We start from the raw sequence: 23,592 nt of genomic DNA, 5'->3' as shown, positions 1-23,592 counted from the left end.
AAATTGCGCGGGAGCCCACGCCAATTCTTTCCACGATTTAACCCTTTAATTTAATAGCTAGAGCGCCCAAATTTTGCACATACATACTACTAACATTAGTAGTGTGGAATATGCAAAAAAAGGGATATGAGATGGTTTGCTGTATGTAAACCATGTCTCATATCATGTCGAGTTTGTGAAGGAGATAGCAAAAGCCGGCAATTGAATTACCGGCTTTTCTACAGAACACCGCTGCGTATTTCTCGCAAGTCACACTGCTGGTCCATGTGTAATCCATATTTTTCTCGCCCCTCTACACTTTCATTGGCGATTTTTTTGCGCAATACGGTGACAAACGCAGCATGCTGTGATTTTCTACAGCCGTAGAAGACCGTATAATACGGATCAGTAAAATATGGCAGATAGGAGCTGGGCCGTAAAGAATCATTGTACCGTGTGCAATCCGTATTTTCTGCACCTCTCATACGTCCATAAAACTCGCTAGTGTGACGCCGGCCTTACTCGTAGACTCATAAAAGCTATGTGTTACGGCTGCGACAGTAGATGCGGTCGAGCCGATGCCCCCACGTCGCCAATCCATGACGACGTGGGTGAGGGTCCCAAATGGGAACGCGATGTGGACCCACTGGACCACATAGAGTAACCTGGACCTACCAAGACTAGGGAAGGGCAGTGAGCAGGGTCTGTGGCAGCTGAGCATGTGAGCGAGATAGCGATATGCAGAACTAGATCACACTGCACAACTTCAGGTATGAAGAAACAAAGTTTACTCAAATGAAAGCAAAGTACATAACAAAACATAATGATGTCAGGATCCCGATTCCACACATCTAGGAAGGGTACACGTCTCAGGATGACAGACGAAGGCAGGAGGACATCACGGGTTGATGATGTCTAGGGTTATCTGTTATGAACAGGTAATTCAGAAGCACAATGGACATAGAAGTTCAGAGCACACAAAGTGACCTGACAATTACCAAAAACAAAGGACGAGCTCTGAGACGTGGGAAATCTGCTGACCGCAATCCCTAATCCTAACACACCACACTAGAGGTAGCCGTGGATTGCGCCTAACGCTCCCTATGCAACTCGGCACAGCCTGAGAAACTAACTAGCCCTGAAGATAGAAAAATAAGCCTACCTTACCTCAGAGAAATTCCCCAAAGGAAAAGGCAGCCCCCCACATATAATGACTGTGAGTAAGATGAAAATACAAACACAGAGATGAAATAGATTTAGCAAAGTGAGGCCCGACTTACTGAATAGACCGAGGATAGGAAAGATAGCTTTGCGGTCAACACAAAAACCTACAAACAACCACGCAGAGGGGCAAAAAGACCCTCCGCACCGACTAACGGTACGGAGGTGCTCCCTCTGCATCTCAGAGCTTCCAGCAAGCAAGAAAAACCAATAAAGCAAGCTGGACAGAAAAAATAGCAAGCAAAAATAACACAAGCAAAACTTAGCTTATGCAGGATAGACAGGCCACAGGAACGATCCAGGAGGAAGCAAGACCAATACTAGAACATTGACTGGAGGCCAGGATCAAAGCACCAGGTGGAGTTAAATAGAGCAGCACCTAACGACTTAACCTCATCACCTGAGGAAGGAAACTCAGAAGCCGCAGTACCACTCTCATCCACCAAAGGAAGCCCATAGACAGAACCAGCCGAAGTACCAATCTCGACCACAGGAGGGAGCCTGGCCACAGAATTCACAACAGTACCCCCCCCTTGAGGAGGGGTCACCGAACCCTCACCAGAGCCCCCAGGCTGACCAGGATGAGCCACATGAAAGGCACAAACCAGATCGGCAGCATGGACATCAGAGGCAAAGACCCAGGAATTGTCTTCCTGACCATAACCTTTCCACTTAACCAGATAATGGAGTTTCCGTCTCGAAACACGAGAATCCAAAATCTTCTCCACTATATACTCCAATTCCCCTTCAACCAAAACCGGAGCAGGAGGATCAATAGATGGAACCACAGGTGCCACGTATCTCCGCAACAATGACCTATGGAACACGTTATGGATGGAAAAAGAAGCTGGAAGAGTCAAACGAAAAGACACAGGATTAAGAACCTCAGAAATCCTATATGGACCAATAAAACGAGGCTTAAATTTAGGAGAGGAAACGTTCATAGGAATATAACGAGATGACAACCAAACCAAATCCCCAACACGAAGTCGGAGACCCACACAGCGCCGGCGGTTAGCGAAACGTTGAGCCTTCTCCTGGGATAAAGTCAGATTGTCCACTACATGAGTCCAAATCTGCTGCAACCTATCCACCACAGTATCCACACCAGGGCTGTCCGAAGACTCAACCTGCCCTGAAGAGAAACGAGGGTGGAACCCAGAATTGCAGAAAAACGGCAAAACCAAAGTAGCCGAACTGGCCCGATTATTAAGGGCGAACTCAGCCAAAGGCAAAAAGGACACCCAATCATCCTGATCAGCAGAAACAAAACATCTCAGATATGTTTCCAAGGTCTGATTGGTTCGTTCAGTCTGGCCATTTGTCTGAGGATGGAAAGCCGAGGAAAAAGACAAATCAATGCCCATCCTAGCACAAAAGGCTCGCCAAAACCTCGAAACAAACTGGGAACCTCTGTCAGAAACGATGTTCTCTGGAATGCCATGTAAACGAACCACATGCTGGAAAAACAACGGTACCAAATCAGAGGAGGAAGGCAATTTAGACAAGGGCACCAAATGGACCATCTTAGAGAAGCGATCACAAACCTCTTCGGGACCAGAAAGGGCAAAAGCAACCCACTGGCATGAGAACAGCAGGGATTAGCCCAAGCACAAATCCCACAGGACTGCACAAAAGAACGCACATCCCGTGACAGAGATGGCCACCAAAAGGATCTAGCCACCAAATCTCTAGTACCAAAGATTCCAGGATGACCAGCCAACACCGAACAATGAACCTCAGAGATAACTTTATTCGTCCACCTATCAGGGACAAACAGTTTCTCCGCTGGGCAACGGTCAGGTCTATTAGCCTGAAATTTTTGCAGCACCCGCCGCAAATCAGGGGAAATGGCAGACAAAATTACCCCCTCTTTGAGAATACCCGCCGGCTCAGACAAACTCGGAGAATCAGGCACAAAACTCCTAGACAGGGCATCCGCCTTCACATTTTTAGAGCCCGGAAGGTACGAAACCACCAAGTCAAAACAGAAGAAAAACAGCAACCAACGAGCCTGTCTAGGATTCAACCGTTTGGCAGACTCGAGATAAGTCAAGTTTTTGTGATCAGTCAAGACCACCACGCGATGCTTAGCTCCTTCAAGCCAATGGCGCCACTCCTCGAATGCCCACTTCATGGCTAGCAACTCTCGATTGCCAACATCATAATTTCACTCAGCAGGCGAAAATTTCCTGGAAAAGAAGGCGCATGGTTTCATCACCGAGCAATCAGAACTTCTCTGCGACAAAACAGCCCCTGCTCCAATTTCGGAAGCATCAACCTCGACCTGGAACGGAAGCGAAACATCTGGTTGGCACAACACAGGGGCAGAAGAAAAACGACGCTTCAACTCCTGAAAAGCTTCCACAGCAGCAGAAGACCAATTGACCACATCAGCACCCTTCTTGGTTAAATCAGTCAACGGTTTAGCAATGCTAGAAAAATTAGCGATGAAGCGACAATAAAAATTAGCAAAGCCCAGGAACTTCTGCAGACTCTTCAGAGATGTTGGCTGAGTCCAATCATAAATGGCCTGAACTTTAACAGGGTCCATCTCGATAGTAGAAGGAGAAAAAATGAACCCCAAAAATGAAATCTTCTGAACACCAAAGAGACACTTTGACCCCTTCACAAACAAAGCATTAGCACGCAGGACCTGGAACACCATTCTGACCTGCTTCACATGAGACTCCCAATCATCCGAGAAGACCAAAATATCATCCAAGTATACAATCAGGAATTTATCCAGGTACTCTCGGAAGATGTCATGCATAAAGGACTGAAACACTGATGGAGCATTAGAAAGTCCGAATGGCATAACCAGGTACTCAAAATGGCCTTCGGGGGTATTAAATGCTGTTTTCCATTCATCGCCCCATTTAATACGCACAAGATTATACGCACCACGAAGATCTATCTTGGTGAACCAACTAGCCCCCTTAATCCGAGCAAACAAATCAGACAGCAGCGGCAAGGGGTACTGAAATTTGACCGTAATTTTATTTAGAAGGCGGTAATCAATACAAGGTCTCAGCGAACCATCCTTCTTGGCCACAAAAAAGAAACCCGCTCCCAATAGCGACGATAACGGGCGAATATGACCCTTCTCCAAAGACTCCTTCACGTAACTCTGCATAGCGGCGTGCTCAGGTACAGATAAATTAAACAGTCGACCCTTAGGAAACTTACTACCAGGAATCAAATCGATAGCACAATCACAATCCCTATGCGGAGGTAGGGCATTGGACTTGGGCTCATCGAATACATCCCGGTAATCAGACAAGAACTCTGGGACCTCAGAAGGGGTGGATGATGAGATAGACAGAGATGGAACATCACCATGTACCCCCTGACAACCCCAGCTGGACACAGACATTGATTTCCAATCTAATACTGGGTTATGGACTTGTAGCCATGGCAACCCCAACACGACCACATCATGCAGATTATGCAACACCAGAAAGCGAATATCCTCCTGGTGCGCAGGAGCCATGCACATGGTCAGCTGGGTCCAATACTGAGGCTTATTCTTGGCCAAAGGCGTAGCATCAATTCCTCTCAATGGAATAGGACACTGCAAGGGCTCCAAGACAAACCCACAGCGCATAGCAAACTCCAAGTCCATCATATTCAGGGCAGCGCCTGAATCCACAAATGCCATGACAGAATAGGAAGACAAAGAGCAGATCAAAGTAACGGACAACAGAAATTTCGACTGTACCGTACCAATGGTGGCAGACCTAGCGAACCGCTTAGTGCGCTTAGGACAATCGGATATAGCATGAGTGGAATCACCACAGTAGAAACACAGCCCATTCTGACGTCTGTGTTCTTGCCTTTCAGCTCTGGTCAAAGTCCTATCGCACTGCATAGGCTCAGGTTCATGCTCAGATAATACCGCCAAATGGTGCACAGATTTACGCTCGCGCAAGCGTCGACCGATCTGAATGGCCAAAGACATAGACTCATTCAGACCAGCAGGCATAGGAAATCCCACCATGACATCCTTAAGGGCTTCAGAGAGACCCTTTCTGAAAATAGCTGCCAGCGCACATTCATTCCATTGAGTGAGCACGGACCACTTTCTAAACTTCTGACAATCAATCTCTATCTTATCCTGACCCTGACACAGAGCCAACAAATTTTTCTCTGCCTGATCCACTGAATTAGGTTCGTCGTACAGCAATCCGAGCGCCAGAAAAAACGCATCAATATTACATAATGCAGGATCTCCTGGCGCAAGGGAAAATGCCCAGTCTTGAGGGTCGCCACGTAATAAAGAAATAATGATCTTAACTTGTTGTACTGGGTCACCAGAGGAGCGGGGTTTCAAAGCCAGAAATAGTTTACAATTATTTTTAAAATTCAAAAACTTTGCTCTATCTCCAGAAAATAACTCAGGAATAGGAATCTTAGGTTCTAACATAGGATTCTGAACCACTAAATCTTGAATATTCTGTACATTTATAGCGAGATTATCCATCAAAGAGAACAGACCTTGAATGTCCATGTCCACACCTGTGTTCTGAACCACCCTGATGTAAAGGGGAAAAGAAAGACAGAACACAGTGCAAAGAAAAAAAAATGGTCTCAGAACTTCTCTTTTCCCTCTATTGAGAAGCATTAGTACTTTGGGCCTCCAGTACTGTTATGAACAGGTAATTCAGAACCACAATGGACATAGAAGTTCAGAGCACACAAAGTGACCTGACAATTACCAAAAACAAAGGACGAGCTCTGAGACGTGGGAACTCTGCTGACCGCAATCCCTAATCCTAACACACCACACTAGAGGTAGCCGTGGATTGCGCCTAACGCTCCCTATGCAACTCGGCACAGCCTGAGAAACTAACTAGCCCTGAAGATAGAAAAATAAGCCTACCTTGCCTCAGAGAAATTCCCCAAAGGAAAAGGCAGCCCCCCACATATAATGACTGTGAGTAAGATGAAAATACAAACACAGAGATGAAATAGATTTAGCAAAGTGAGGCCCGACTTACTGAATAGACCGAGGATAGGAAAGATAGCTTTGCGGTCAACACAAAAAACCTACAAACAACCACGCAGAGGGGCAAAAAAACCCTCCGCACCGACTAACGGTACGGAGGTGCTCCCTCTGCGTCTCAGAGCTTCCAGCAAGCAAGAAAAACCAATAAAGCAAGCTGGACAGAAAAAATAGCAAGCAAAAATAACACAAGCAAAACTTAGCTTATGCAGGATAGACAGGCCACAGGAACGATCCAGGAGGAAGCAAGACCAATACTAGAACATTGACTGGAGGCCAGGATCAAAGCACCAGGTGGAGTTAAATAGAGCAGCACCTAACGACTTAACCTCATCACCTGAGGAAGGAAACTCAGAAGCCGCAGTACCACTCTCATCCACCAAAGGAAGCCCATAGACAGAACCAGCCGAAGTACCACTCTCGACCACAGGAGGGAGCCTGGCCACAGAATTCACAACAGTTATCTGGCACGGGCATACAAGGACGACCTCTCTCTCAGGCCTCTGGCGTAGCACTGGCTCAGCAGGAGAACATCAGACACCGATATCGGACAGACTTCAGATGATGGCAGGGGTCAACACGGGTTGATGCAGTCCAGGGACATCTGGAACGGGCGTACTAGAACGACGTCTCTCTCAGGCCTCAGGCGTAGCACTGGCTCAGCAGAACATCAGACCCCGACCTTGGACAAACGTCAGACGATGGCAGGAGTCATCACAGGCTGATGCAGTCCAAGATCATCTGGCACAGCTTACTAGGACAGCCTCTCTCAGGCCTCAGGCGTAGCACTGGCTCAGCAAGAGAACATCAGACACCGACCCCGGAAGGACGTGGTCACATGGTGGACCCCAGAGAACTGGTGGAACATCGGGTCACAGGCTAGACATCAGGACATCAGACACACGCTGGACATCTGGACATCGAACACAGGTAGGACATCAGGTCATCGGACACAGGATAGACATCTGGGACACTGGCGTGGCAGCCCAGGTCATCGGCTGGGACACTAGTGTGGCAGCCCAGGGCATCAGGACATTGGACACAGGAAGGACATCAGGCTAGAAATCAGGAATTCCGGATAGACATCTGGGACACTGGCGTGGCAGCCCATGTTATCGGCTGGGACACAGATGGCACAGGACCAGGTAGCGGTGGTCATCAGGCTCCTAGCTACGGCCGTCAGGCTCTGGGCATCGGACCTAGGAAGGAACTTAAGCATGGTGGTGCAAGCACCGCCCGACTGGAACTGGGCCAGACGGGTTTAGCACCGCATGGAAGGATGAGCACAGAATAGTAGGAGCTCAGCAATAACACCGGAAACCATCTTTAAAGGATGAGCCCTGAAAGTTCAGTCACTGGGTGCGGGGTGTCAGACACAAAAGGACTTCAGGAACATAACACAACGGACACAGTTCAGACAGGATGAGGTACTGGATGTGCAGCCTCCAGGATAGGCGGGTCTGGGTACTCTGCACCCAGATTAGGCGGAAAAACAAAACACAAATGTATCTGGATATGCAGCCTCCAGGATAGGCGGGTCTGGGTACTCTGCCCCCAATTAGGCGGAAAAACAAAACACAAACAGATCTGGATATGCAGCCTCTAGAATAGGCGGATCTGGGTACTCTGGCCCCAGAACAGGCAGAAGACAGGTATCAGCTCTCCCAGAACTTACTGCAGACAGAACGGGAGCTGGATACCTAACTCACAAGGCAAGACACAGAAACACAATGCAATGCTCTGGCAACGCCCAATAGGAAAGAGGGAGTTTATATAGGAGCCGCTCCTCAGCAATAGGTTGCAGAAGCAACACAGGTGCACACTCAAACCCTAATAAAAGCAGGGTAGGTGTGGGCGCACGCACCCTAAGCACAAACAGAAACCATTACAGCACAGTTAGCACACGAACTGTGGCTTAGGGCACCTGTCAGTGACTGCTAGCCTGGACACACGTGGGAAGTCATGCACCAGCTGCAGAGGACCTTGCAAGCTGTGGCTAGCTTCCACAGCGGCAGCCAGGGACCGCACATGCGAGTGGCCATGCAGCAGAGCAAAGACATCACAGCACATGTACAGCTATGCAGCAGCACAGGAAACTGAGCAGCCTCCATACAGGTAACAGCCTACAGTATCCCTGCACACTAGGGGGAGAGGAGCAAGGGTTAAAGCAGAGACATGCAGAGTAACGCCGAAGAAACAAGGTATAAACCCAGTGGCGATACAGTATCCCCTCCTCAGGCCCCCTCTGCTGAAGACCCCAAAAAACAAGTTTCTGAGAAAATTATTTTGGGTTAGGCGGTAAGTCCCACAGTTACACTATGCACTAAGTGGAAATCCTGCCAAAAAATACAAGTAGGGTCACTCATAGACTCTTGAAGGAACCAACTGGAGTGCCTCATTAAAATATAAAGAAAGTGTAGTTGTGGTACTTCTACACTCAAAGGCTGAGTACACAGTACAAAGGCAGACTTTTTTTTAAAGAGGGTCATCCACACACCCTTAAATGCACAAACTGGAGGACCTCATAAAACAAAATTAAGAAAGTGTAATTGTGGTACTTCTACACTCATAAAGGCTGCCTCTGCTGTACCTGGTATGCGTCTTCCTCACCTCTCCTACTTATTTTCCACAATGGCCTTCTGCTATACCACCATTTTAGTAGAACCTCAGGAAGGAAAGATGCAAGGTTCTCCTTGTAGCGTGGGTATAGCAAGTTGACCACTAAGTACTCATTTTTTCCCAATATGAATATAGCGGGAGAGACACAGTAAAGGCAGTGGTACAAAAAGTTATTCTTATGTGTCAATGTCCCTACAGCCAATACTTCCCTGTCTCCACCATGATGATGACTCTCCATCTCCTACTCCTCCTCCCTCCTCATTCACCTCCTCAGTCCATCCATGTAGGAGAAATGAGACAAACCTAGTGTGGGTACTAGCCTCTGTTGTGCCACCAACCAGCTCCTGTTCCTCCTCCTCCTCAGCCTCCATCTCCTCATTTTTACCCAACTGAGCAGATGAGATAAGGCTGAACTTACAAGAATCTATCTGTACTATGTCTTCCTCCATCCCCATCTGGTCCACATGTAAAACTTCATGTTTAATTGTGAGCAGCAACTGTTTAAGTAGGCGCAGAAGTGGGATCGTTACTCTGATTATGGCGTCATTGCGACTCACCATCTTTGCCGAGTCCTCAAAGACTTGGAAAACTGCTCAAATTTCAGACAGCCATGTTGCTCACAAAATCTTGCCAGCATGTGCAGTGTGGAGTTCCAGCTTTTGGTGACATCGCACGACGGTTTGTCAGCTAGCACTTGTATGCGCTACTACAACATTGCCAGAGCATTGGAAGCTATAGCTGACTTGCGGAAATGGGTGCTGACGCAGCGTACCTTAAGCTGTGGCAAATCTGTGTAGGTTTTCAGAAACTCCTGCACTACCAAGTTGAGCACGTGGGCCAAGCATGGAACGTGTGTGAGCTTGCCAAGCTTCACAGCCGCCACCAGGTTGCGGCCATTATCGCACACGACCATGATTGGTTGTAGTTCAGTGGCGAGCGCTTCGGATCTGTCTGGTCTGTTATTCCTTTCAATAACTCTGCTGTGGTGTGCAATTTGTCTCCTAGGCCTAATTAGCTTCAGCAGAGCCTGTTGCTGCTAGCTGAGGCAGTGCTGCAGAGCTTCCAGCTTATGTGGACGACGTGCTGTGAGACAACACATCAGAGCTGGAAGGTGAGGAGGAGCAGGAGCGGGTGCATAAACTGATGTAAGAGATGGAGGAAACCCTGATAGAAGTAGGGTAAGCAATCTTCGCCGTTGATAGCACATGTCAGAGTCCAGGGTGGGACTCGGCCCCGGCCTCCGCAATGTTCACCCTGTGTGCTGTCAGAAAAACGTAGTGTCCCTGGTCACAAGAGCTTCTCCACATGTCAGCCATTAAGTGGACAATCTCAGTAAGTGCATTGGTAAGGCCACTGATGATGTTCCTGGACACATGCTGGTACACGGTGGGGACATCACACTAGGAGAAATAGTGGTGGATGGTGATCAAGTATGGACGGCTGCCACCATGAGTCTGCGTAAATCCTCCCTGTCTACCAACCTAAATAACAACATTTCCATGGGAAACAGCCTGAAAATGTGCCCACTTAGGATTTGGGCCTGTGAATAGGTGGCTGAGAACTTTTTCATTCCTAGGCCTGGGGTAAGGACAGCTGAACACTGTGCTGGGACAAGGCTTTGGAATTGCCTGGTGATGGTGCATCAGAAAGTGGAAGGACAGGTGCAGGGCAGGAAGCATCTGAGCCAGTGTCATGGACAGGGGATTGGCAAGCACCTAGCACAGGGGAAGAGGCAGTGCTGCCATCAAATGTGGACCCAGATGTTTGGCCCACCAGGTCTGGTGATAAGATGACATGTATTAACAACAAAGGACCCATATAAGAACCAGAATAATTTGCACAACTCATATAATATACTAAACTCAGATAGAAGTAGGAAAAAAGGAACCTACGGAGTGTATGTACCCAATAAAAAATAAGCTTTATTAACTAAGACATAAAATGCAAAAATAATGAATAAATCAGAGCATGATAAGAAAGTATGATAAGCATACATGCAGAGGAACACTAGCATACACGGGTAGTGGTTAGAAATATATGTTAAGTATAAGATAAATGTAGCATGATCCCCTAGATATATTTTAGTAAGGTAGGACATAATTTTCCAAAAAACATGCATCAAGAGAAGAAGAGCCAAAGTAAAGAATAACACTTACATGTAAATTACACCAGCTGCATTCAGAGTTTCCACCGCCCCAATGCACATTTAGTTATGTCTTCATCAGGATGTGTGCGTTGGCGGAGGGATAGATATGGTTTATAATGCGAAGATCAGCTCACTGGAAACAATTGTGGACCTAGGCATTCGGCTCACTGAGTCAGGTGCTTAGATGACATGTGCCTGATCATGCTAATGTAGGTTAATCTCGTAACGGTCAGGCCTCTGCTGATCTTGGCATGGCACAGTTTGCAAATGACCATATTTTTTGTCTTTAGAAAAAAGTCCCAGATCACCTCTTTGACGCAGAAATTCACGAGTGTCGGTGCTATACCTGTGGCCTGTCTTCTCTCTCTGGTCACCTCACTGCCTCTTTCTGCCTGTTGTGGTGCTACCGATCTCGCCACCCCAGTGCTGCTGACCTCACTGTGCATGCCAGATTCCCAGGTTGTGTCAGCGACTTAGTCATCCAACACCTTGTCTTCCACTGCCACACCCTGGCTCTCCTTACTTGACGACTTAACAATAACCTGACTTATCCACAACTGTGTCTCATCATCATCTACCTCCTTAGACAAAATTTGCCATTTCCCACCATCATCTTCTTGTGACCGTGTGTTAGGGCTAGCGGAACGCACCAAATAATAAGACAGATAGAGTATGGTGCGTTCGCAGCCCGGGGTCCACCGTGCAGAGATGGAACCTGCTGCCAAGTAATGACGGACTATATGGCGGTACTCATAAGTATACACACGTGGGTTAAACTTCACCCAGCGTGAAGGAAGCGATCCTGTTGCGTCACAGGACCGCGGTACCGCACATAGAGCGCGAGCAAGTAGTCAGCGAACTCAACTCCAACTAGGATTGAAGTCCGATTAGACACTTGCTGGCACAACACCGCAACTGGGTGTGTAAGGAAACTAAATAATAATATTAAGGCACAAGAGTGCATGCGGTGCCGCACTGACGAACGCCACTAACCACCCAGGCTTGGGTAAGGAAAGCACAGAGGAAGTGCACGGCGCCGTACTGGCGGTCACAGCAACTGGACGCTGTAATGTGTGATTCGTGCTGTAGGATAAGTCGGGCGCTAGATAGCAAACATACACCTTCCACGAACAGACATTCAATAGGGAGGGTTATTTAAAGAGCGACTTTCACTCACAACATACACACATTAACAATTGTACACTAGCGCATGGCCGTGCGGTCATGCGCAGTTTATATAGTTGCAGCACAGGAAGTGGCCACAGAAACTTTGCCCTTCCAAGACCTGCCAAGAGGACCAATGGAATGTGCTGCAGAGCCTGAGCACATGACCCTCGATCTCCAACGGGAGATCTTGCCCTGGGCATGCTCAGTGTGTGCAGACAAGGACTTAGTCCCAGAGAAGTCCGCTCGCTGCTGACCAGCACTGGCTTTAATGGCAGAAGCTGAAGAAGCAGCAGTAACTCTCTGTACAGAGTGAGACTGAGCAAGATGCTTGGACCGACGTCCCCGCTGAGCAGACTCCACTGCGGCTGGATAAGAATGGGAGACCGCAGCGGAGATGGCTCGAGATTCCCCCTGTGCAGAAGTGGGAACTCGAGACCTAACATTACCCCCCCCCTCCTAGGGCCCCCCCTCCTTGGGCCTCGCTACGCTCGAAGGCAGCAATGAGCTGTGGGGCCCGAATGTTTTCAGCTGGCTCCCATGACCTGTCCTCTGGGCCATAACCCTTCCAATCCACCAGATAGAACTTTTTGCCGCGTACCACCTTGCACCCCAAAATAGCGTTCACCTCATAATCGTCCGTAGACGAACCCGATGTCCCGGCAGATGACTCGGAAAACCGGGACATGTATACGGGTTTCAAGAGGGACACATGAAAGGTGTCGGTGATACCCAAGCGTGGAGGAAGAGCCAAACGGTAGACCACAGGATTAACCTGTTTGAGAACCTTGAAGGGACCCAAGTAGCGAGGAGCAAACTTAGTGGACTCAACTCGCAGCCTGATGTTACGGGCGGAGAGCCACACCAAGTCACCAAGAGCAAAAGTCGGAGCGGGGCGCCGATGAACATCGGCGGAGGACCTCATTCTCTCCTTGGAGGCCCGAATGGCATCCTGCGTGCGGTCCCAAATGTCCCGTGCCTCCACAGCCCAGTCTGCCACCCTGGAGTCAGCAGAAGACACAGGCATGGGCACAGGAACACGCGGATGCTGGCCGTAATTTAGGAGGAATGGAGTCTGACCGGTGGAGTCGGCTACGGCATTGTTAAGTGCAAACTCCGCCCACGGTAGCAAGGATGCCCAGTCATCCTGCCTGGCAGAAACAAAATGTCGTAAATATGTGACCAAGGTCTGGTTGGCCCTCTCTACCAACCCATTCGTCTCGGGATGATATGCCGAAGAGAGATTCAACTCAATACTGAGTAGACGACAAAGCTCTCTCCAGAATCGAGACGCAAACTGGGGACCCCGGTCACTAACAATTTTGTCTGGCATACCGTGTAGGCGAAAGATATGCTTGACGAACAAGACAGCCAACGCCCGTGCAGAAGGTAGCCGTGGAAGAGGCACCAAGTGCACCATTTTGGAAAAATGTTCGGTGATCACCCAGATAATGGTGCAGTTACGAGACTTGGGTAAGCCCATTACAAAGTCCATCCCGACCATCTCCCAGGGCCTGTCCGCCACCGGCAGAGGATAAAGCAAACCAGCTGGCCGTTGCCGAGGAGTCTTGTTCTTGGCGCAAGAGACACACGCCCGAACATACTCTGCGACATCACGAGCCATATTCGGCCACCAGTACGTCCTCGCCAGTAACTCAGATGTCCTTTTGGTACCAAAATGTCCACCCACCCTGGACGAATGTGCCCAAGAGAGAACCTCCGGTCGCAAATTGGATGGAACAAAAGTCTTGCCCGGGGGCACAGACTCTAGCGAAACCGGGGCCACAGTTCTCAAGCTCTCGGTGGGGACAATAAGCCGAGGCTCCTCCTCCTCCTCCGCAGATGACACAACGGAGCGAGAGAGAGCGTCGGCCCGAATGTTCTTCTCCCCAGAAAGAAAATGGAGGGTGAAATGAAACCGGGAGAAGAATAAGGACCATCTGGCCTGGCGAGAATTCAACCGCTGGGCTGTCTGCAGGTACACCAAATTTTTATGGTCTGTGAAGACTTGGAAGGGAAAACGTGCTTCCTCCAAGAGATGTCTCCACTCCGAGAAAGCCAACTTCATGGCTAGCAACTCCCTGTCCCCAATGGAATAATTCCTCTCTGCTGGTGAGAAGGTCTTGGAGAAAAAGAAGCAAGGATGCTTCCGACCTTGAGCATCCTTTTGGAAGAGGACTGCTCCAGCACCAACAGAAGAGGCATCCACCTCCATGATAAATGGCTTATCAACATTGGGGCGATGTAGGATGGGAGCGCTAGCGAAGTGTGACTTTATAGAGTTAAAGGCCTTGGAGACCTCCTCAGACCACAATTTGGGATTCGCCCCCTTCTTGGTGAGGGCAACCAAGGGAGCTACCAAAGTTGAGAAGTGCGGAATGAACTGGCGATAATAATTAATGAACCCCATAAAGCGCTGCACCGCTTTAAGAGAATGGGGTTCCTGCCAGTCCATCACAGCCTGTAGTTTGGCAGGATCCATAGCCAATCCCTGGGCAGAGATGATGTAGCCTAGGAAAGGTAAGGACTCCTGCTCAAACATACACTTCTCCAACTTGGCATAGAGGGAGTTTGCCCGTAGGAGGTCGAAGACTTTGCAAACATCTCTCTGGTGGGAGTCAATATCTGGAGAGTAGATGAGAATATCATCCAGATAGACTACGACCGAGGTGGAAAGCATATCCCGGAAGATATCATTCACAAAGTCTTGGAAAACGGCTCGGGCATTACAGAGCCCGAAGGGCATCACCAGATATTCATAGTGCCCATCCCTGGTGTTAAAAGCCGTCTTCCATTCGTCCCCCTCACGGATGCGAATCAGGTTGTAAGCACCCCGCAGATCTAGTTTAGTAAATACCCTTGCTCCCTGAAGCCTATCGAAGAGCTCAGATATCAAGGGCAAAGGATACTTATTCTTAATGGTGATGGCATTAAGACCCCTGTAGTCTATGCATGGACGCAATTCCCCATTCTTATTCTGCACGAAGAAGAACCCTGCTCCAGCAGGTGACACTGACTTCCTAATGAATCCTCTTGCCAGATTTTCCTGGATGTACTGTGACATTGCCTCCGTCTCCGGGAGAGATAGCGGATAGACTCGACCCCGGGGAGGCTCAGCACCAGGCAAAAGATCAATAGGACAGTCATAGGGGCGATGGGGCGGAAGGATCTCCGCCGCCTTTTTGGAGAACACGTCTGCATAAGACCAATACTGTTTGGGGAGAGAGGAAAGATCTGCGGGTACCTCTGTAGTAGCAACCTGAACGCACTCCCTCTGACACCTACCCCCACAAGATTCGCCCCATCCCAGGATTCTGCCAGAGGACCACTCGATATGAGGAGAGTGGTACCGTAGCCAAGGTATTCCCAACAGGACCTCATCAATTCCCTCAGGAATGACGAGCAGAGATATAATCTCCTGATGAGATGGCGACATGGACAGAGTAAAAGGGATGGTCTGGTGTGTTATCTGTGAGGGCAGTGTCGACCCATTCACCACTCGTACCGTTACTGGTTGAGCTAGCATAACCAGGGGTATTGCGTGACGTTGGGCGAAGGCAGAAGACATAAAATTGCCCTCCGCCCCAGAATCCACGCAGAGCTCTACCGAGTGGGAGAATGAGCCTATAGTAATTGTCCCCTTAAAGGACAATTTAGAGGTAAACGTCGCCATGTCTAGTGTACCTCCACCTACTACCACTAGACGCTGACGTTTCCTCGACCGCTGAGAACATCTGGTGGCTAGATGTCCTGACTGCTGGCAAACATGACAGACCTTGAGTGCACAAGCGGTCCGGGACTTAGATCCCGCTTGTGACACTTCCCTGGCCTCATGTGACTCAGGAATCAGGACCGGAGATTCCAGAGGTTTGGCGAAGGTAGGAGCCAGCCAAAACCTCTGCCTACACTGGGCTCGCTCTAACCTCCGCTCGTTAAAACGGAGGTCAATTCGAGTGGAGACAGTTATTAACTCCTCCAGTGTGGCAGGAATCTCCCTAGTGGCCAGAGCGTCCTTAATGTTGTCAGCCAGGCCCCTCCAAAATATGGGGATAAGAGCTTTATCCGACCAATCCAGCTCAGAAGCTAAAGTGCGGAATTGGACGGCAAAATGACTGACCAAGGACTCACCCTGAGTTAATGCCAGCAGTTGGAGCGCAGTATCATGGGTGACTTGAGGTCCTAAAAAGACCTGTTTCAGAGTGCTCAGAAACAGCGGAGCACTCTGCACCACATGATCACCACGCTCCCACAGCGGCGTAGCCCATTCCAACGCCCTGTCCGACAAGAGACACTATAAATCCCACCTTAGCCCGCTCTGTGGGAAAACGTGCAGCCAGGAGCTCGAGGTGAATAGAGCACTGACTCACAAATCCCCTACAAAACTTGCTATCACCAGAAAATTTTTCTGGCAGCGGGAGGCGAGAAAATGTCGGAGCAGGGGTGGCAATGGACAGGGTTGCTGCAGCCACGCTAGCAGCCTGTACAGCAACTGCGGTAACATCCACAGCTGAGGTTGCGCTCTCAAGAGCCGCCAACCTACCCTCCAGCTGCTGGATATACCGCAAGGATTGCTGTTTGTCCGTCATTACTAGCCAGACCCTGGCACTAGTGTAATGTTAGGGCTAGCGGAACGCACCAAATAATAAGACAGATAGAGTATGGTGCGTTCGCAGCCCGGGGTCCACCGTACAGAGATGGAACCTGCTGCCAAGTAATGATGGACTATATGGCGGTACTCATAAGTATACACACGTGGGTTAAACTTCACCCAGCGTGAAGGAAGCGATCCTGTTGCGTCACAGGACCGCGGTACCGCACATAGAGCGCAAGCAAGTAGTCAGCGAACTCAACCCCAACTAGGATTGAAGTCCGATTAGACACTTGCTGGCACAACACCGCAACTGGGTGTGTAAGGAAACTAAATAATAATATTAAGGCACAAGAGTGCATGCGGTGCCGCACTGACGAACGCCACTAAACACCCAGGCTTGGGTAAGGAAAGCACAGAGGAAGTGCACGGCGCCGTACTGGCGGTCACAGCAACTGGACGCTGTAATGTGTGATTCGTGCTGTAGGATAAGTCGGGCGCTAGATAGCAAACATACACCTTCCACGAACAGACATTCAATAGGGAGGGTTATTTAAAGAGCGACTTTCACTCACAACATACACACATTAACAATTGTACACTAGCGCATGGCCGTGCGGTCATGCGCAGTTTATATAGTTGCAGCACAGGAAGTGGCCACAGAAACTTTGCCCTTCCAAGACCTGCCAAGAGGACCAATGGAATGTGCTGCAGAGCCTGAGCACATGACCCTCGATCTCCAACGGGAGATCTTGCCCTGGGCATGCTCAGTGTGTGCAGACAAGGACTTAGTCCCAGAGAAGTCCGCTCGCTGCTGACCAGCACTGGCTTTAATGGCAGAAGCTGAAGAAGCAGCAGTAACTCTCTGTACAGAGTGAGACTGAGCAAGACGCTGGGACCGACGTCCCCGCTGAGCAGACTCCACTGCGGCTGGATAAGAATGGGAGACCGCAGCGGAGATGGCTCGAGATTCCCCCTGTGCAGAAGTGAGAACTCGAGACCTAACATTACCCCCCCCTCCTAGGGCCCCCCCTCCTTGGGCCTCGCTACGCTCGAAGGCAGCAATGAGCTGTGGGGCCCGAATGTTTTCAGCTGGCTCCCATGACCTGTCCTCTGGGCCATAACCCTTCCAATCCACCAGATAGAACTTTTTGCCGCGTACCACCTTGCACCCCAAAATAGCGTTCACCTCATAATCGTCCGTAGACGAACCCGATGTCCCGGCAGATGACTCGGAAAACCGGGACATGTATACGGGTTTCAAGAGGGACACATGAAAGGTGTCGGTGATACCCAAGCGTGGAGGAAGAGCCAAACGGTAGACCACAGGATTAACCTGTTTGAGAACCTTGAAGGGACCCAAGTAGCGAGGAGCAAACTTAGTGGACTCAACTCGCAGCCTGATGTTACGGGCGGAGAGCCACACCAAGTCGCCAGGAGCAAAAGTCGGAGCGGGGCGCCGATGAACATCGGCGGAGGACCTCATTCTCTCCTTGGAGGCCCGAATGGCATCCTGCGTGCGGTCCCAAATGTCCCGTGCCTCCACAGCCCAGTCTGCCACCCTGGAGTCAGCAGAAGACACAGGCATGGGCACAGGAACACGCGGATGCTGGCCGTAATTTAGGAGGAATGGAGTCTGACCGGTGGAGTCGGCTACGGCATTGTTAAGTGCAAACTCCGCCCACGGTAGCAAGGATGCCCAGTCATCCTGCCTGGCAGAAACAAAATGTCGTAAATATGTGACCAAGGTCTGGTTGGCCCTCTCTACCAACCCATTCGTCTCGGGATGATATGCCGAAGAGAGATTCAACTCAATACTGAGTAGACGACAAAGCTCTCTCCAGAATCGAGACGCAAACTGGGGACCCCGGTCACTAACAATTTTGTCTGGCATACCGTGTAGGCGAAAGATATGCTTGACGAACAAGACAGCCAACGCCCGTGCAGAAGGTAGCCGTGGAAGAGGCACCAAGTGCACCATTTTGGAAAAATGTTCGGTGATCACCCAGATAATGGTGCAGTTACGAGACTTGGGTAAGCCCACCACAAAGTCCATCCCGACCATCTCCCAGGGCCTGTCCGCCACCGGCAGAGGATAAAGCAAACCAGCTGGCCGTTGCCGAGGAGTCTTGTTCTTTGCGCAAGAGACACACGCCCGAACATACTCTGCGACATCACGAGCCATATTCGGCCACCAGTACGTCCTCGCCAGTAACTCAGATGTCCTTTTGGTACCAAAATGTCCACCCACCCTGGACGAGTGTGCCCAAGAGAGAACCTCCGGTCGCAAATTGGATGGAACAAAAGTCTTGCCCGGGGGCACAGACTCTAGCGAAACCGGGGCCACAGTTCTCAAGCTCTCGGTGGGGACAATAAGCCGAGGCTCCTCCTCCTCCTCCGCAGATGACACAACGGAGCGAGAGAGAGCGTCGGCCCGAATGTTCTTCTCCCCAGAAAGAAAATGGAGGGTGAAATGAAACCGGGAGAAGAATAAGGACCATCTGGCCTGGCGAGAATTCAACCGCTGGGCTGTCTGCAGGTACACCAAATTTTTATGGTCTGTGAAGACTTGGAAGGGAAAACGTGCTTCCTCCAAGAGATGTCTCCACTCCGAGAAAGCCAACTTCATGGCTAGCAACTCCCTGTCCCCAATGGAATAATTCCTCTCTGCTGGTGAGAAGGTCTTGGAGAAAAAGAAGCAAGGATGCTTCCGACCTTGAGCATCCTTTTGGAAGAGGACTGCTCCAGCACCAACAGAAGAGGCATCCACCTCCATGATAAATGGCTTATCAACATTGGGGCGATGTAGGATGGGAGCGCTAGCGAAGTGTGACTTTATAGAGTTAAAGGCCTTGGAGACCTCCTCAGACCACAATTTGGGATTCGCCCCCTTCTTGGTGAGGGCAACCAAGGGAGCTACCAAAGTTGAGAAGTGCGGAATGAACTGGCGATAATAATTAATGAACCCCATAAAGCGCTGCACTGCTTTAAGAGAATGGGGTTCCTGCCAGTCCATCACAGCCTGTAGTTTGGCAGGATCCATAGCCAATCCCTGGGCAGAGATGATGTAGCCTAGGAAAGGTAAGGACTCCTGCTCAAACATACACTTCTCCAACTTGGCATAGAGGGAGTTTGCCCGTAGGAGGTCGAAGACTTTGCAAACATCTCTCCGGTGGGAGTCAATATCTGGAGAGTAGATGAGAATATCATCCAGATAGACTACGACCGAGGTGGAAAGCATATCCCGGAAGATATCATTCACAAAGTCTTGGAAAACGGCTCGGGCATTACAGAGCCCGAAGGGCATCACCAGATATTCATAGTGCCCATCCCTGGTGTTAAAAGCCGTCTTCCATTCGTCCCCCTCACGGATGCGAATCAGGTTGTAAGCACCCCGCAGATCTAGTTTAGTAAATACCCTTGCTCCCTGAAGCCTATCGAAGAGCTCAGATATCAAGGGCAAAGGATACTTATTCTTAATGGTGATGGCATTAAGACTCCTCTAGTCTATGCATGGACGCAATTCCCCATTCTTCTTCTGCACGAAGAAGAACCCTGCCCCAGCAGGTGACACTGACTTCCTAATGAATCTTCTTGCCAGATTTTCCTGGATGTACTGTGACATTGCCTCCGTCTCCGGGAGAGATAGCGGATAGACTCGACCCCGGGGAGGCTCAGCACCAGGCAAGAGATCAATAGGACAGTCATAGGGGCGATGGGGCGGAAGGATCTCCGCCGCCTTTTTGGAGAACACGTCTGCATAAGACCAATACTGTTTGGGGAGAGAGGAAAGATCTGCGGGTACCTCTGTAGTAGCAACCTGAACGCACTCCCTCTGACACCTACCCCCACAAGATTCGCCCCATCCCAGGATTCTGCCAGAGGACCACTCGATATGAGGAGAGTGGTACCGTAGCCAAGGTATTCCCAACAGGACCTCATCAATTCCCTCAGGAATGACGAGCAGAGATATAATCTCCTGATGAGATGGCGACATGGACAGAGTAAAAGGGATGGTCTGGTGTGTTATCTGTGAGGGCAGTGTCGACCCATTCACCACTCGTACCGTTACTGGTTGAGCTAGCATAACCAGGGGTATTGCGTGACGTTGGGCGAAGGCAGAAGACATAAAATTGCCCTCTGCCCCAGAATCCACGCAGAGCTCTACCGAGTGGGAGAATGAGCCTATAGTAATTGTCCCCTTAAAGGACAATTTAGAGGCAAACGTCGCCATGTCTAGTGTACCTCCACCTACTACCACTAGACGCTGACGTTTCCTCGACCGCTGAGAACATCTGGTGGCTAGATGTCCTGACTGCTGGCAAACATGACAGACCTTGAGTGCACAAGCGGTCCGGGACTTAGATCCCGCTTGTGACACTTCCCTGGCCTCATGTGACTCAGGAATCAGGACCGGAGATTCCAGAGGTTTGGCGAAGGTAGGAGCCAGCCAAAACCTCTGCCTACACTGGGCTCGCTCTAACCTCCGCTCGTTAAAACGGAGGTCAATTCGAGTGGAGACAGTTATTAACTCCTCCAGTGTGGCAGGAATCTCCCTAGTGGCCAGAGCGTCCTTAACGTTGTCAGCCAGGCCCCTCCAAAATATGGGGATAAGAGCTTTATCCGACCAATCCAGCTCAGAAGCTAAAGTGCGGAATTGGACGGCAAAATGACTGACCAAGGACTCACCCTGAGTCAATGCCAGCAGTTGGAGCGCAGTATCATGGGTGACTTGAGGTCCTAAAAAGACCTGTTTCAGAGTGCTCAGAAACAGCGGAGCACTCTGCACCACATGATCACCACGCTCCCACAGCGGCGTAGCCCATTCCAACGCCCTGTCCGACAAGAGACACTATAAATCCCACCTTAGCCCGCTCTGTGGGAAAACGTGCAGCCAGGAGCTCGAGGTGAATAGAGCACTGACTCACAAATCCCCTACAAAACTTGCTATCACCAGAAAATTTTTCTGGCAGCGGGAGGCGAGAAAATGTCGGAGCAGGGGTGGCAATGGACAGGGTTGCTGCAGCCACGCTAGCAGCCTGTACAGCAACTGCGGTAACATCCACAGCTGAGGTTGCGCTCTCAAGAGCCGCCAACCTACCCTCCAGCTGCTGGATATACCGCAAGGATTGCTGTTTGTCCGTCATTACTAGCCAGACCCTGGCGCTAGTGTAATGTTAGGGCTAGCGGAACGCACCAAATAATAAGACAGATAGAGTATGGTGCGTTCGCAGCCCGGGGTCCACCGTGCAGAGATGGAACCTGCTGCCAAGTAATGATGGACTATATGGCGGTACTCATAAGTATACACACGTGGGTTAAACTTCACCCAGCGTGAAGGAAGCGATCCTGTTGCGTCACAGGACCGCGGTACCGCACATAGAGCGCAAGCAAGTAGTCAGCGAACTCAACCCCAACTAGGATTGAAGTCCGATTAGACACTTGCTGGCACAACACCGCAACTGGGTGTGTAAGGAAACTAAATAATGATATTAAGGCACAAGAGTGCATGCGGTGCCGCACTGACGAACGCCACTAACCACCCAGGCTTGGGTAAGGAAAGCACAGAGGAAGTGCACGGCGCCGTACTGGCGGTCACAGCAACTGGACGCTGTAATGTGTGATTCGTGCTGTAGGATAAGTCGGGCGCTAGATAGCAAACATACACCTTCCACGAACAGACATTCAATAGGGAGGGTTATTTAAAGAGCGACTTTCACTCACAACATACACACATTAACAATTGTACACTAGCGCATGGCCGTGCGGTCATGCGCAGTTTATATAGTTGCAGCACAGGAAGTGGCCACAGAAACTTTGCCCTTCCAAAACCTGCCAAGAGGACCAATGGAATGTGCTGCAGAGCCTGAGCACATGACCCTCGATCTCCAACGGGAGATCTTGCCCTGGGCATGCTCAGTGTGTGCAGACAAGGACTTAGTCCCAGAGAAGTCCGCTCGCTGCTGACCAGCACTGGCTTTAATGGCAGAAGCTGAAAAAGCAGCAGTAACTCTCTGTACAGAGTGAGACTGAGCAAGACGCTGGGACCGACGTCCCCGCTGAGCAGACTCCACTGCGGCTGGATAAGAATGGGAGACCGCAGCGGAGATGGCTCGAGATTCCCCCTGTGCAGAAGTGAGAACTCGAGACCTAACACCGTGTCTGCTATAATTTTTGTGCATCACTAAACAGCATGTCCTCCTGTCCCTCTTGGAACATGCAGGTTGAGAGGCCACAGTCAAGATATGATGATGTAAAGAGCTTCTCCTAGTTTGGGATCACTGGTCTCCTGGGACTCGACATGGTGCGATAAAGGAGGAACAGGGCATGGATTAAATTATCCAGACTATTGGGAGGTGAGACTGGACCATGTGGAAGACTGGGTGGTGCTGGCAAGTATGCTGGAAGCATTATCTGGTATCCAACCGGCCACCTGTTCGCACTGGCATGGCTCCAGAGTGTTGTCCTGTGCCTCCCTGCAAAGTGGGACGGGAAGCCATGTGTCATGGATGGGCATGTTGCTTGTGCTCCAGCAACAGGCACAGTCATACCTGCCCCACATCCTCAGTGTCTCGGTGCACCATCATCAGCACTTCCCTGTCACTTACATTACGCCTTAGATATTTTGTAATTGATTGGTCTCTGGAAACCAAGTTTGATAAATTGAAACTAATTTTTTTTAATAAAAAGGAAAATGTGGTAACCTGTAGCAGGCCAAGCAGTTTTTGAAAATTTCAAACCACCATAATTTCACACAAAGCACTATAAACTGTATGAATGACCATAGTCAATTTTTAGAACAATAAATTTTGGTCACCTGTAGAAGGCCAAGCATTTTTTATTTTAAACCACTGTAATTTTACACTAGTC

This window comes from Ranitomeya imitator, chromosome 1 (genome assembly GCF_032444005.1).
Source record: "Ranitomeya imitator isolate aRanImi1 chromosome 1, aRanImi1.pri, whole genome shotgun sequence".
NCBI lineage: Eukaryota > Metazoa > Chordata > Amphibia > Anura > Dendrobatidae > Ranitomeya > Ranitomeya imitator.
The sequence above is the reverse complement of the archived record's forward strand: the minus strand, read 5'-3'. Positions refer to the sequence as shown.